Below are 15,008 nucleotides of genomic sequence, written 5' to 3'. Positions count from 1 at the left end.
GAGACTTCTGCTAATTTTATGTTTAGGTTTATTAAATATTAAATGTTTTTAAACTATTTTTTCTACATTTATGTTTTCTACATTTCTATTACTATACTAATGTGTGGACTAATGTTCATACTAAACCTATTTAAGGCCGTGTAGATCCCGAGGAAGGCGAAAACCCCTGTGAGGAATACTAGGGGGAAAATTCCTTCCTGACCCCAAATATGGCGATCAGAATAAATCCCAGGATCAAAGCCGATATCTCTGTCTGCTATGTGTGGGTGTCTATACCTGTCCTGCAGTGTTCCTATACCTGTCCTGTAGTGTTCCTATACCTGTCCTGTAGTGTTCCTATACCTGTCCTGTAGTGTTCCTATACCTGTGCTGTAGTGTTCCTATACCTGTGCTGTAGTGTTCCTATACCTGTCCTGTAGTGTTCCTATACCTGTCCTGTAGTGTTCCTATACCTATCATGTAGTGTTAGTGATGTGCGGTGTATGTATTACTTACCCGGCCTGTGCTGCGGGGAGTTCAGGGGTAATAGCCGCTTAGCAGCCCCAGGACTACAACATGCGGCTATTGTCCCTGAACTCACCAGATGGAAACTAAGCACAGGCCGCTCCTGGGGTCTTAGAGCATCTTCAGGCTGGAGTGATGTCAGATGCCAGCCCGGGATCGGAGGATGTCAGGTCAGGGGCCTGGGGCAGCCATGACAGTGATGAGGCATCAGGATGGTATGGAGAGAGATGTGGCAGCCGAGGTGACAGAACAGCATAGAGGCATTGGTCAGGAGGAGGCACAAAGTTCTGGGAAGTTGGCAGGATTTCATCCTGGAAGACATTACAGGAGGACACTCAAATAAATCTATTTACTGTAGATTCTGTTATCTTAAGGAATGGTCATATAATAAAGCATTTAGCCATGTAACATCAAATATAATGTTGTGATTTAATGTTAAGTGTTCTGTTTATATAGTGATCTCTCACCAGATGGTCGTGGACTCCCTCACAGCCCAGATCTTCTCATCCACCTAAGAAGAAGCAGAGACATAGTCATACACAGAAGGGCAATGATGACCACAACTAATGAGTTATCCTCAGAGGATGAGAATCTTACCGGGCCCAGCTAGGTGACATGTAGCTAAATTCGGCCACGGGGTGATGGGCTTTCTTATCCTTCGGCCAACACAGATGTTGCTTCTCCAGAACCCGCTGAAATGGTGTAAATGGCGGCTGTGCCCTCCTCTCCTCCAGTTCCTTCCAGCCGATGGTGGAAAACAGTGGATGCATCCGTATGTTGCCACGCACACCGAGACGCTTCTTAGGTTTTTTGCACAGCAGTTTTGCAACAAGATTTTGCACATCAGCATGAAGCCAAGATGGAATGTTTGGCTCATGGGTGGTAATGGCTGTGCGAGCCGTCTTCCGGAAGGGGCCATAGTGAAATGGGTGGTGTCCTGATGCCATCCTGGACACCACAATCCCCAGACTCCACCAGTCAACTGCTGTGCTGTAACTTTTCCTAAGAAGTATCTCGGGGGCCATGTAATAAAGGCTTCCCGTCACTCCACGGATCTTATTGGAGGCGGTGACACCATCTTGGGCTAGTCCGAGGTCAATTATACGGATGTGGCCATCTGCATCCAACATGATGTTAAGCGGCTTCAGATCTCTGTAGTGAAATAATACAAGAAAATTACAAATTTGACCGTGCAAATAGAAATGTAGGACTCTAGTAAAGCTGGATGCATGATCTCCAGCCTGTAAAGGGAACAGAGAGAAGGGGGAAAGTTCTGCTCACCGGTGGACGATGTTGTGTCCATGGAGGAACTGGAGGCCACATACCAGCTCTGCTGTGTAGAATCTGATGGGGAGAACAGAGAATAGTCTAATGTAGGGATAAGCAACCTCTGGCACTCCAGGTGTTGTGAAACTACGTCTCCCATCATGTAAACTTGCTTGGCTGTTTTCTGAACTCCCATAGAAGTGAAAGGAGCATGCTGGGAGTTGTAGTTTCACAACAGCTGGAGTGCCGAAGGTTTCTGATCCCTGGTCTAATATAATCAAATCCTTCCCTAGAATTTCCCTAATATCATGTTATGAAGGATCCTGGGAGGTCACTAGCAGAGAAGAAGTGCTGTTTTATGGCAGCCTGTATTCTTTCCATTCACTGCTTTGTTTATCCACCTGACCGACCACTACAGAGTAATAGATACTACTACCACTACATTTAGTTTGGTGCCATAGATCTGCATGTAAATACCCTGAACAAGAAGTTACCAAGAATTACACCGCCACCTTGCACCTTGGGACACGCCCTCCATCCCTCTCCTAACTGTACCTCTGACCTCAGTTTTTATTCCCCATTCTCTTACCTTACGCTGTCAGTATTCAGGTAGCCGCACATATTGATCAAAGCCTCCAGGCTGCCACCGGAGAGATACTCCGTGATGAAATATGCCCGCTCCTGAGTCTGATGTGCGGCATACAGGTGGCATAGGAACGGGCAGGCTCTGGTGGCCAGGAGTATCCTCCGCTCTCTCGTGATGGTGTCCGCATTGTCCCACTTTTTGTCGATCATTTTGACGGCCGTGTTGATATTTCGGCCAGGGACTGATGCCAGGACCACCTGAGGAAAAGAAATGGAGAATACTCATTTACCCATCATGAAATAGCTGATAACAGAAAGCAATAGATGGGGATAAAATGGAAATATTATATTAAAAATGAATTTATAAAAAACTAAAACTTACTTTGCCAAAGCTGCCCCTGCCCAACACCTGGTGGATGGTGAAGCGGCTGATGGTAAGCCTGGCATAGGGGCTGGACGTGTCACTGTCTTGGCTGCTGTCTGATGTCAGCCCCTCATCCTCCGATCCGCTCTCCTCGGTTGCTCTCCTCTTCCTTGAGGCGCTGGATCCAGCGATGCTCTCCTCTTCCCTCTTCCTCTTTTCTTCCCTCTTCTCCTCCTCGCTGTCTTCTGTCTGTCCAGTGGACGCCATTGTCGAAAATCTCCAAAAATCTTCCAATCTGTAGACCGACTCTGCTCGCTGCCGTCGACAGTTGAATCTGAACGGCAGTTGGTCGTGTGCAGGGGGTCAGAGGTCACGATGGAATCCTCAGGTGGCATCTGCTGGCAGTGGACCATGGACATGCTCTGCCATGTTTGCTGTGAGGTGGGCATCTTGAGTGGCAGTCCAGTGTCCAGAGGAATGAGAGAGAACTACATGGCGGCATTTTCTAGTGCCATGTTATTAGTGGATGGGGGCAGGTGATGTGACTGGTGTATGAGGGGTGGCAGTGGTGCCCATAGTTCATCACACACTGTACTGGCATGTTGTTATAAGATCAGTTGTGTGGAAATTCATTATATGTAATGCACAAAGCAGCACTTCCAGGAAAAATAGTATACAGAGTGCCAGCGACCAGGGCCTGGATCCACAGCCCTCAGATGTACACCAGTGAAGAAGTCGCAGCGCTCCCAAAAAGTCCAATCAAAAAAGAGGATTTATTCTTCCACGTACAGACAGCGACATTTCTGTCCTGTCCGAGAAAAGTCCTGTGATAGGACAGAAACGTCGCTGTACAGGGAAGAATAAATCAACTTTTTTTATTGGACTTATTTGGGAGTTCTGCAAATTCATTTATTGGCGTGTATATATATATATATTGTAATAAATACCCATTTATCCCATAGTATGGGGGCTACAAGGAGACATTAGTGTGTGGGGGCAACAAGGAGACATTATACAGTATGGAGGCTACAGGATTGTCTCCTTGTTGCACCCATGGTAATTTTACGGTGGGCGCTAGAGAACACACTGTCGATGTACAATATATCACAGTGGCCTCTATAACACTTCCTGGTAATGTACAGTATATCACAGTGGGTACTATAACACTTCCTGGTAATGTGCAGTGTATCAGTGTCCTCTGTAACACTCCCTGGTAATATTACAGTGGGCATCAGAGCACATGCAGGTGATGTCCAGCTTCTAAACACATGCCCCGATCACCTGGCACCTCAGTCTCCACCACCACCCCGAGTCCACACATTTGACCTCCTGCAGCGAGTCCTGACCTGCACCCCAGTGTAGTGCTGGAAGAAGAAGAGCACCATGCTCTGGTAGATGTTGTAGAACTGCTGATCGCATCCCCCGATGGTATAAGTTTTCAGGCAGCACAGTACCTTCCAGCAGCCCCATGACAGCAGGTAGGTTGGCGCAGTGCCCAGCATGACTGTGGTGGGAACCATGTAGCGCAGGGAGTAGGTTAGCAGCACAGCGTAGAGCAGCATGGTTTTGGTTCTACTTCAAGAAGGTAACACCAGCAGATTATCTGACAGATTTTCTAACCAGTCATTCGTCAGATGGCCAATTACACACACAGATCTTTAGTTATACACACCTGCTATTGGATTAGACAGATATTGGGCAGATAATCTGCTGGTGTAAATGCGCCCTTATATCCCACACTGTATCCTGGACCCATCAGTACGCGCCGGGCATGTTTTGGAAGCAGCCAAAGCTGTCAATATACATCTATATACATATCTATGTCGCCATATCACCATTTCTGCGGTATACCATACATACTGATATATCGCCCAAGCTTAGTCTGATGGGAGGTGTGATGAAGATTGGGGCTCCAGTCTGAGGTCTGATGAAAAATACTTTAATATTTTTATTATATATATTTTATAATATCATAGTATTTGACTATAGAGGCAGCACTCCAGATAAGTGATAAGTGTGGTGGACCCGCTTTATTCACCCATGCCACGTTTCAGCACAATGAGGCATTTGTCGAGCTTGTTTTATCTAATTGCTCGTCTTTCTCCTGAGATTCCAGAGGGATTGCACCACCTCTTACTGTGACGGTGCTGCTGGTTTAGGCTACTTTCACATCTGCGTTGCGCTGTCCAGTTTTGAGATGTGGAACAGGCTCTTAAAACCGAACAACCCGGAATGAAGTGCACCAGAATGCATTCCGTTCTGGTTTGTTGGGTTCCCATGCAAGCAGCGTCATTGTGTGTGGCAAGGGAAACTGAAATGAACAAGTGGGATCTGGCCCCAAAAACAATGTCCATGGTGCCGGATTCGGTTTCTTCATTTTCAATTATAATGGAATTGGATCCGTTCTGAACGAATGCAGCCGGTTGTATTATTACAATGGAAGGGTTTTGCTGTGGTTTTGAGATCCCATGCCAGATTTCAAAACCATACAGCAGTATCTCTGATGTGAACATAGCCTTATCTATCTATCTCATTATAAATAGTGGAGTTCTTCTGATAATGTGAATGGAAATATTTAGGTGATAAATGTTCCTGGGTTTTGACATGTCTGTAAATTATGTCTACTCGGCACATGCAGATGTCAGAATGCACTGATGTTCGTAGACCCCAAGCAGTGTCTATTCATCGCCGCTTATCTCTGAATATATAGGAGCAGATTGGATTATAAAGTGGCCCGGGAAACACATCTACAAGTGGTCATATGTGGTAGGCGGGGTAAGCAAGTAGCCACGTTGGTGGTAGTTGGGGCCAATAATGCTGTGGTAGGCACAGCTTCTACAGTAGGTAGGTACAGTAGGTACCAGTCTGTGCCCAAGCAAGAGAGGCACGTCACTAGTAGATGAGACCAACGCTGCTAAACAGTAAAGCCTGTATTACACCTGCTAATGTTTCGGCAGATGATTGCTAACGAGTAGAGATGGGACGGGGGATTCGTCGAATCCACGAATCCCTCGAATCTTGCTGGATTCGTGGGATTCGTGGACTCGAATCCCGACGTAATTTACATGATACGAATCCCGGTGGGAGGGACTGGGAGGCGGAGCTGGGGGCCGGTGCGTTCACTGTGCTCCGGCCCCTCCGCTCCAGTACAGTTATAAAATGTGTAATTCTGATTAATAATCATGCTGCCCCCTCTGTCTGTAGTATAACATTCAATGAATCTTACTCACAGGGCTAATGCTATCGTAATGCAGGCCGGACGGGCAGACAAGCCGCAGCGTCACTGACTGACGTCACCTGCTTGCGCCGCCTGCTTCATCATAAAGCAGGCGGCGCAGGCAGGTGACGTCAGTCACTCTGCCGCTCGTCTGCCGGCCGGCCTGCCTGCATTACGATAGCAGTAGCCCTGTGAGTAAGATTCATTGAATGTTATACTACAGAGGGGGCAGCATGATTATTAATCAGAATTACACATTTTAAAACTACTGGAGCGGCAATGGGGGGGTCTGTGGATGGCACTGTTATGGGGTGGGGGGGGGTCTGTGGATGGCACTGTTATGGGGTGGGGGGTCTGTGGATGGCACTGTTATGGGGTGGGGGGGTCTGTGGATGGCACTGTTATGGGGTGGGGCGGTCTGTGGATGGCACTGTTATGGGGTGGGGCAGTCTGTGGATGGCACTGTTATGGGGTGGGGAAGTCTGTGGATGGCACTGTTACGGGGTGGGGGGGGGTCTGTGGATGGCACTGTTATGGGGTGGGGGGGTCTGTGGATGGCACTGTTATGGGGTGGGGGGTCTGTGGATGGCACTGTTATGGGGTGGGGGGGTCTGTGGATGGCACTGTTATAGGATGGGGGGGGTCTGTGGATGGCACTGTTATGGGGTGGGGGGGGTCTGTGGAAGGCACTGTTATAGGAAGGGGGGGTCTGTGGATGGCACTGTTATAGGATGGGGGGGTCTGTGGATGGCACTATTATCTGGTAGGGGGTCTGTGGATGGCACTGTTATGGGTTGGGGGGGGGTCTGTGGATGGCAGTGTTATGGGGTGGGGGGGTCTGTGGATGGCACTGTTATGGGTTGGGGGGGGTCTGTGGATGGCACTGTTATAGGATGGGGGGGTCTGTGGATGGCACTGTTATAGGATGGGGGGGGTCTGTGGATGGCACTATTATCTGGTAGGGGGTCTGTGGATGGCACTGTTATGGGTTGGGGGGGGTCTGTGGATGGCAGTGTTATGGGGTGGGGGGGTCTGTGGATGGCACTGTTATGGGTTGGGGGGGGTCTGTGGATGGCACTGTTATAGGATGGGGGGGTCTGTGGATGGCACTGTTATAGGATGGGGGATCTGTGGATGCCAGGGGGAGAGGTGAGAGGCACTATGATACTACTGCCACATTGGGGGGAGGCACTATGATACTGGCACATTATGGGGGGAGATGGCACTATGATACGGGCACATTATGGGGGGAGGTGGCACTATGATACTGGCACATTATGGGGGAGAGGGCACTATGATACCGGCACATGGGGGGAGTAGAGAGGCACTCCGCACTTGATACTGGCACATGATTAGGGGGGCATCTATGGGGACACTTACTGGCACATTATTGGGTGGCACTGTGGGGCCACTTCTTATTGGCACATTATTGGGGGGCACTATGGGGGCATCTACTGAGGCCACAAAGAAGGGGTATTTTATATGGGGGGCTCTGTGTGGTACTAGTATTATCAGGGGTATTATCTGTTTCTGCAGTATAGTATTGGGGAGCACAGCGGCACAGTATTGGGGGTGGTAGGATGTTTTGTCCAGAAGATGGGAGGATGATGGAAAAGTAGTAAACTAAGATTTTTTTTTTGTCAAGCTGCAGAGACGAAAAATCGCTGAAAAATGGTGGTCTGGTCTGAAGGTCTGAAAGGAGAAGATGAGGAAAGAGAACATCTACATCAAAGAGACGTCACTGAATGTAAGAGGTATGGGGCTGTATTACCCTGTATGTTCTGTAGTGATAGGAGCAGGGGTCATAGCAGGGGTCATCGCGGTCATATAGTGTGCGACCGTGACTGGGAGGTGGAGGTTCAGACAAACTGACGCCGTCTGACTTTGTTTCTTACACCGTTCACACAATTATGTACAGGATTCGTAGGATTCAAGATTCGAAAGATTCGATATATTCGAGAACCTTTTCGGATTCGGATTCGAAAAAAATTGGATTCGTCCCACCTCTACTAACGAGTGTTCGTATGACCACTCATTAGCGATCATCATGCAGTGTAATACTGACGCCGATTGTCCGATGAACAAGCAAACGCTCATTCATCGGGCAATTCAAATCTTTTGCCTCCTGCAAACCACTACACAGCATGGGGTAGAGCGATGGTATAGTGATGTAATAGCAGTGGCCTCCACCGCTAGTGAGCAGGCCATTGCCAGGAGGGCTGTGTAATACAGCCTTAACACTTTCATGGAAATATCTAAAAATTCTTACCAACGGGTCTGACTTTTAACATCATTAGCATTGTCTTTCTCATTAGAAGCTGCTAGGAAAGTTACCATTCACTTCCTCATGTGTCTAGGAACAGTGGTATTAAATAAACATCCAGTGCCCTCCGAGCAGACCCGTCATGTTTACTCTGCCCCCTCTTGGTGGGCCCGGTGGCTGGAGCCAAATGGCTGTTCCTCCCTACACTCTGCAGCCTGCCTCTTGCCAGCAAAGTCTCGCTTCTTTGGCAGTAGGGCATGTGCTCCTTCCAGTTCTTGGAAGAGCCAGTGAATGCAGCTTAATTCACACCAGCCAATGGCTGGTCATCTTGGGTTGCCTAAGGCAACTTCTCCGGTGCCCAAACAATCGGTTGTCTAGTTGCAAATTCACTGCAATGGTGCCATAGTTTGGTTTCTTGCCTGTTACCAACCTCTGTCTGTTTTCTGTATTTTACCCTTCTCTTTCTGATCTCCATATTGACCCTGAGCTGCCCGTCCTGACCTCAGTCTGTTTTATCGGATTACACACCCTGTGCCTGCCTTGACCTTGGCCTGTGTCTATATACAGTCTTGCCTGATCCCTCTGTGCATTGCCTCAGTGCCTCTTGACCCCCGTGGGTCAGCAGTTATCCAAACAGAGACTACTCTAGGAGGTAGCGGCCTGGTGATTCCCCTGCAGAGAAGTTTAGATACATGTATAGGGGGTGAAAACCAGGGGAATGCCAGGATAACGCCCTTAGGATTAGCCCCAAGTCAAATCTGTACGGTTGACACAGTGGTTCCACACCCACTGCTGTAACAAGTAGGCAGGACGGCGGCAGTTGGCAGCACACAGGGCATTACTTCGACCTGAGCTCTGTGGCTCGTGACTTAGTTGTGGGTATAATCAGAGAACATCTTAGAGAATTTGTGCTCCCCGTTCTCTTCCATTTGCATTCACACTGGGATAAGTGTCCATATGCAGCCCACTATTATTTAGCCTGGGAAAGTTGTTGTTGCTCGTCCCTCTTGCTGCCAATACCTGTTGATATATCCCTCCAGTCACAGGTCTGGAAGAGGTGCCTCCTCCTCTTTGGTCCTGGAGATGTCACTGCTCCTGCTGCAGGTGCTTCTTTTCGTTACTTCAACAGCAACTGCCATAATGCAGACCTAGACATCAGGAGCTTTCCCATTGTTGGATGTGGAGCAGGCTTTAGCCGCCAACTGGCTTGGATCTCCCCCACCCCCAACATAAAGGTATATGCTATTTCTACTGCAGTCTCCCTGCGGATGTTGAGCAATCTATAAAAAATTTTGCTCAACACCAATATAGACATCAACACATCAGTATGTATGGAAACATAACATGAACTCCTATATACAGCACTTAAATTCCTGGTCATGCAGGTTGTGCTCAGGTTGAGAACGTTTATGCCTCGCTTCAGGCTCACAGCATGGAAACCACTCGTTTCTTGTCGTCAGCACATTGTATGAAGAACTGCCACGCCAGGGAATTCCTTGGAGCTGGCTTTGGTGTGCTCGGTCCCTTGCTGCGGTGGGCAGTAGTAGGCGTACTGTCTAAAGGACGGCCGCTCCACTTTTGTACCCTGCTCCTTTTTCTGCTGTGCTGGTGGCTCTGTGCGACCACCGCCTCTTCCTCCGAACTACATAGGTCACTCGCATGACCTTGATTCCATGTGGGGTCGAGGACCTCATCGTCCTCCACATCATCTTCTACCCAGTCTTCACCCCTGCCCTCCTTGTTGGTCTGCACACTTCCGAAAACCCCAGCAGTTGGCACCTGTGTTTCGTGCTGCGATGGTCCTCCCATGTACTCATCTTGAAAGATAAGTGGTTGGGCATTGGTGCACTCAATCTCTTCCACTTCTGGGGCAGGGCTAGGTGGATGGCCCTGGAAACCCTGCTAACAGAGTCATTAAAAAGCAGAAGAGACTGCTGCATGACTTGGGGTTCAGACTGCTTGGCTGATTTGCAAGGGGGTGAGGTGAAAGACTGTTGGACATCAGCTTCAGGTGCCAACTGTGGTCTTTCAGCAGGAGACTGGGTGGGAGACAATGTGAAGGAACTGGATCCACTGTCAGCAACCCAATCTACTATCGCCTGTACTTGTTCAGGCCTCACCATTCGTAGAGCAGCATTAGGCCCGACCAAATACCGCTGCAGGTTTTGTCGCCTACTTACATCTGAGGAAGGGGTTTCACTTGTGCGTGTAGCTGGCACAGATCGATCACATCCTCTCCCTGCAACAGGAGCTCCACCAGCAGCACCACGACCTGGGCCACGTCCCTTATTTGACGCTCCCCTCATATTTTGAGAATTTAGGATCTTGCCCTAAATGGGTGTTTAATTAATAGTAGAATAGAACGACAGTATGTAAAGGGTGTATCTCACACGGCCTGAACCAGACTAATCCTCAATAAAATATATTTTTGCCCAAAATGGCTGTATTTTAAATGCCTGAATCAAACCCCTGTATTTAGATGGTGTATCTCACACGGCCTGAACCAGTGTAGGCCTGAAGTAAATATATCTTTGCACAAAATGGCTGTATTTCATTTGGCTGTATTTAAAATGCCTGATTCAAACCCCTGTATGTAGAGGCGGTATCTCACAGGGCCTGAACCACTGTAGGCCTGAAGTAAATATTTTTTTGCCCACAATGGCTGTATTTTAAATGGCTGTATTTCAAATGCCTGATTCAAACCCCTGTATGTAGGGGGTTATCTCACACGGTCTGAACCAGTGTAGGCCTGAAGTAAATATATCTTTGCACAATATGGCTGTATTTCAAAAGACTGTATTTTTCAAATGCCTGATTCAAACCCCTGTATGTAGAGTGGGTAACTCACAGGGCCTGAACCACTGTAGGCCTGAAGTAAATATATCTTTGCACAAAATGGCTGTATTTCAAATGGCTGAACCAAACCCCTGTATGTATAGAGGGGATCTCACATGCCCTGAATCAGTGTAGGCCTGAAGTAAATATATCTTTGCACAAAATGGCTGTATTTCAAATAGCTGTATTTCAAATGCCTGATTCAAACCCCTGTATGTAGTGGGGTATCTCACACGGTCTGAACCAGTGTAGGCCTGAACTAAATATATCTTTGCACAAAATGGCTGTATTTCAAATGCCTGATTCAAACCCCTGTATGTATAGGGGGGATCACACACGCCCTGAATCATTGTAGGCCTGAAGTAAATATATCTTTGCACAAAACGGCTGTATTTCAAATGGCTGTATTTCAAGTGCCAGATTCAAACCCCTGTATGTAGGGGGGTATCTCACACGGTCTGAACCAGTGTAAGCCTGAAGTAAATATATCTTTGCACAAAATGGCTGTATTTCTAATGCCCGATTCAAACCCCTGTATGTAGGTTGTTATCTAACACGGTCTGAACCACTGTAGGCCGTAAGTAAATATTTATTTGCCCAAAATGGCTGTATTTTAAATGGCTGTATTTCAAATGCCTGATTCAAACCCCTGTATGTAGAGGGGGTTTCTCACACGGTCTGAACCACTATAGGCCTGAAGTAAATATTTCTTTGCACAAAATGGCTGTATTTCAAATGGCTGTATTTCAAATCTCTGAATCAAACCCCTGTATGTAGAGGGAGTATCTAACTTCGTCTGAACCACTGTAGGCCTGAAGTAAATATATCTTTGGTCAAAATGGCTGTATTTCAAATGGCTGTATTTCAAATGGCTGTATTTCAAATGCCTGATTCAAACCCCTGTATGTAGAGGCGGTATCTCACAGGGCCTGAACCACTGTAGGCCTGAAGTAAATATATCTTTGCACAAAATGGCTGTATTTCAAATAGCTGTATTTCAAATGCCTGATTCAAACCCCTGTATGTAGTGGGGTATCTCACACGGTCTGAACCAGTGTAGGCCTGAACTAAATATATCTTTGCACAAAATGGCTGTATTTCAAATGCCTGATTCAAACCCCTGTATGTATAGGGGGGATTACACACGCCCTGAATCATTGTAGGCCTGAAGTAAATATACAGGGAGTGCAGAATTATTAGGCAAGTTGTATTTTTGAGGATTCATTTTATTATTGAACAACAACCATGTTCTCAATGAACCCAAAAAACTCATTAATATCAAAGCTGAATATTTTTGGAAGTAGTTTTTAGTTTGTTTTTAGTTTTAGCTATTTTAGGGGGATATCTGTGTGTGCAGGTGACTATTACTGTGCATAATTATTAGGCAACTTAACAAAAAACAAATATATACCCATTTCAATTATTTATTTTTACCAGTGAAACCAATATAACATCTCAACATTCACAAATATACATTTCTGACATTCAAAAACAAAACAAAAACAAATCAGTGACCAATATAGCCACCTTTCTTTGCAAGGACACTCAAAAGCCTGCCATCCATGGATTCTGTCAGTGTTTTGATCTGTTCACCATCAACATTGCGTGCAGCAGCAACCACAGCCTCCCAGACACTGTTCAGAGAGGTGTACTGTTTTCCCTCCTTGTAAATCTCACATTTGATGATGGACCACAGGTTCTCAATGGGGTTCAGATCAGGTGAACAAGGAGGCCATGTCATTAGATTTTCTTCTTTTATACCCTTTCTTGCCAGCCACGCTGTGGAGTACTTGGACGCGTGTGATGGAGCATTGTCCTGCATGAAAATCATGTTTTTCTTGAAGGATGCAGACTTCTTCCTGTACCACTGCTTGAAGAAGGTGTCTTCCAGAAACTGGCAGTAGGACTGGGAGTTGAGCTTGACTCCATCCTCAACCCGAAAAGGCCCCACAAGCTCATCTTTGATGATACCAGCCCAAACCAGTACTCCACCTCCACCTTGCTGGCGTCTGAGTCGGACTGGAGCTCTCTGCCCTTTACCAATCCAGCCACGGGCCCATCCATCTGGCCCATCAAGACTCACTCTCATTTCATCAGTCCATAAAACCTTAGTCTTGAGATATTTCTTGGCCCAGTCTTGACGTTTCAGCTTGTGTGTCTTGTTCAGTGGTGGTCGTCTTTCAGCCTTTCTTACCTTGGCCATGTCTCTGAGTATTGCACACCTTGTGCTTTTGGGCCCTCCAGTGATGTTGCAGCTCTGAAATATGGCCAAACTGGTGGCAAGTGGCATCTTGGCAGCTGCACGCTTGACTTTTCTCAGTTCATGGGCAGTTATTTTGCGCCTTGGTTTTTCCACACGCTTCTTGCGACCCTGTTGACTATTTTGAATGAAACGCTTGATTGTTCGATGATCACGCTTCAGAAGCTTTGCAATTTTGAGAGTGCTGCATCCCTCTGCAAGATATCTCACTATTTTTGACTTTTCTGAGCCTGTCAAGTCCTTCTTTTGACCCATTTTGCCAAAGGAAAGGAAGTTGCCTAATAATTATGCACACCTAATATAGGGTGTTGATGTCATTAGACCACAACCCTTCTCATTACAGGGATGCACATCACCTAATATGCTTAATTGGTAGTAGGCTTTCAAGCCTATACAGCTTGGAGTAAGACAACATGCATAAAGAGGATGATGTGGTCAAAATACTAATTTGCCTAATAATTCTGCACGCAGTGTATGGTAATCACAGGCCGTGTCTTTAGCCACCACTAGATTTGGCTGGTGTCAGCCTGTATATAAGAGAGGGCAAAACATTCTAGAGTCGATCTATTCCAGTTAGTCTGTTGTAGCCTACTCCAGCCAAGGTCTAGGAGAAGGAAGCATATGTGAAGCTGACAGGCCAGCTCTTCCAGAACCTTGTACTAATCAGGATACAGCCATAACATCTCCAGAAAGCGAACCCGATGCAAGAGAGGTATAGCGAAAGAGCTGTAGAGGTGATCAGTCTTAAAAATGACTTTATGGACTCTAAGGCACCCGTGTTCAGGAGAAGCCTTCAGTGCCATAGCACATGCCACAAAGTTTGGACCACCTGTGTAGATTTCCATATTGCAAGGTGGAAGAATGGATTAGCAGCCTGTTCAAATAATGTAGCAGAAGGTTGGGAGATATTGCTTATGGTAACGTATTACACCACACACTGGAATGCTAAAGTACAAGTCAACTAGCAAAGTGCAGAGTAGGAAAGTTTGCTTCAACAATTTTAATGAGACACCTTTTGGCGTGTGTTTACCTGTGCAGCTGTGAAAACTGTATCATCTGAGGATACTAGATTTCTGTGTAACATCAGCTGGTCTATTGCAAGTATGACCTGTCCTGAACTGTTTGCATTTTAATTTTTCAGTCAAGAAACCTGTTAGGCTGGTGGTCTGAGTCCACCGCTGTTCTGCTCTCCCGAGCAGGTGCGGGCGTCGCTCTGCTCTCCCGAGCAGGTGCGGGCGTCGCTCTGCTCTCCCTTTGTATATTGGGTCTAGTACTCAGAAAAATTCCTTTCAGCACTGCTAGAGTTAATCTTTCCATTTTGCTACCTTGTGCCAGCCATGCCCCCAGTAGATACCCCCATAGTGTCCCCCATGATGTGCCAGTATTGTCCCCAGTAGATGCCCTTATAGTGTCCCCCATGATGTGCCAATAATGCTCCCATAGTGTCCCCCATGATGTGCCAGTAGATGCCCCCATAGTGTCCCCCATGATGTGCCAGTAATGCCCCCATAATGTCCCCCATCATGTGCCAGTAATTCCCGCAGTTGATGCCCCCATAGCGCGCCGCATAAAATAAAAAAAACACACTAATACTTACCTCCATGCTGGTAGCGATGCAGGCCTCTTCCGGCTTTCTAGGTTTTCTAGTCTCTAGTAACCAGTGAAAGTGTAATCTTTTATATGACTACCTGTACACTGTACTTTGACTGTTTAC

At 47.0% G+C, this 15,008-nt stretch overlaps 2 long non-coding RNA genes across 2 annotated transcripts; both read right to left on the bottom strand.

Moving 5' to 3' along the window:
• Positions 1–734: 734 nt before the first annotated feature.
• LOC120980554 lies at positions 735–1,277 on the bottom strand. Its single transcript, XR_005774546.1, has 3 exons — positions 1,102–1,277; positions 972–1,015; positions 735–815 (listed from the first exon to the last, which is right to left on the bottom strand). It is a non-coding gene; the product is annotated as an uncharacterized LOC120980554 (long non-coding RNA).
• Positions 1,278–1,598: 321 nt separating this feature from the next.
• Positions 1,599–2,455, bottom strand: LOC120980555. Its single transcript, XR_005774547.1, has 3 exons — positions 2,360–2,455; positions 1,786–1,848; positions 1,599–1,656 (listed from the first exon to the last, which is right to left on the bottom strand). It is a non-coding gene; the product is annotated as an uncharacterized LOC120980555 (long non-coding RNA).
• Positions 2,456–15,008: the final 12,553 nt, after the last annotated feature.

The sequence above is a fragment of the Bufo bufo genome, chromosome 10, assembly GCF_905171765.1.
Source record: "Bufo bufo chromosome 10, aBufBuf1.1, whole genome shotgun sequence".
NCBI classification, from domain to species: Eukaryota; Metazoa; Chordata; class Amphibia; order Anura; family Bufonidae; genus Bufo; species Bufo bufo.
This window is presented reverse-complemented; position numbering and strand designations above follow the sequence as displayed.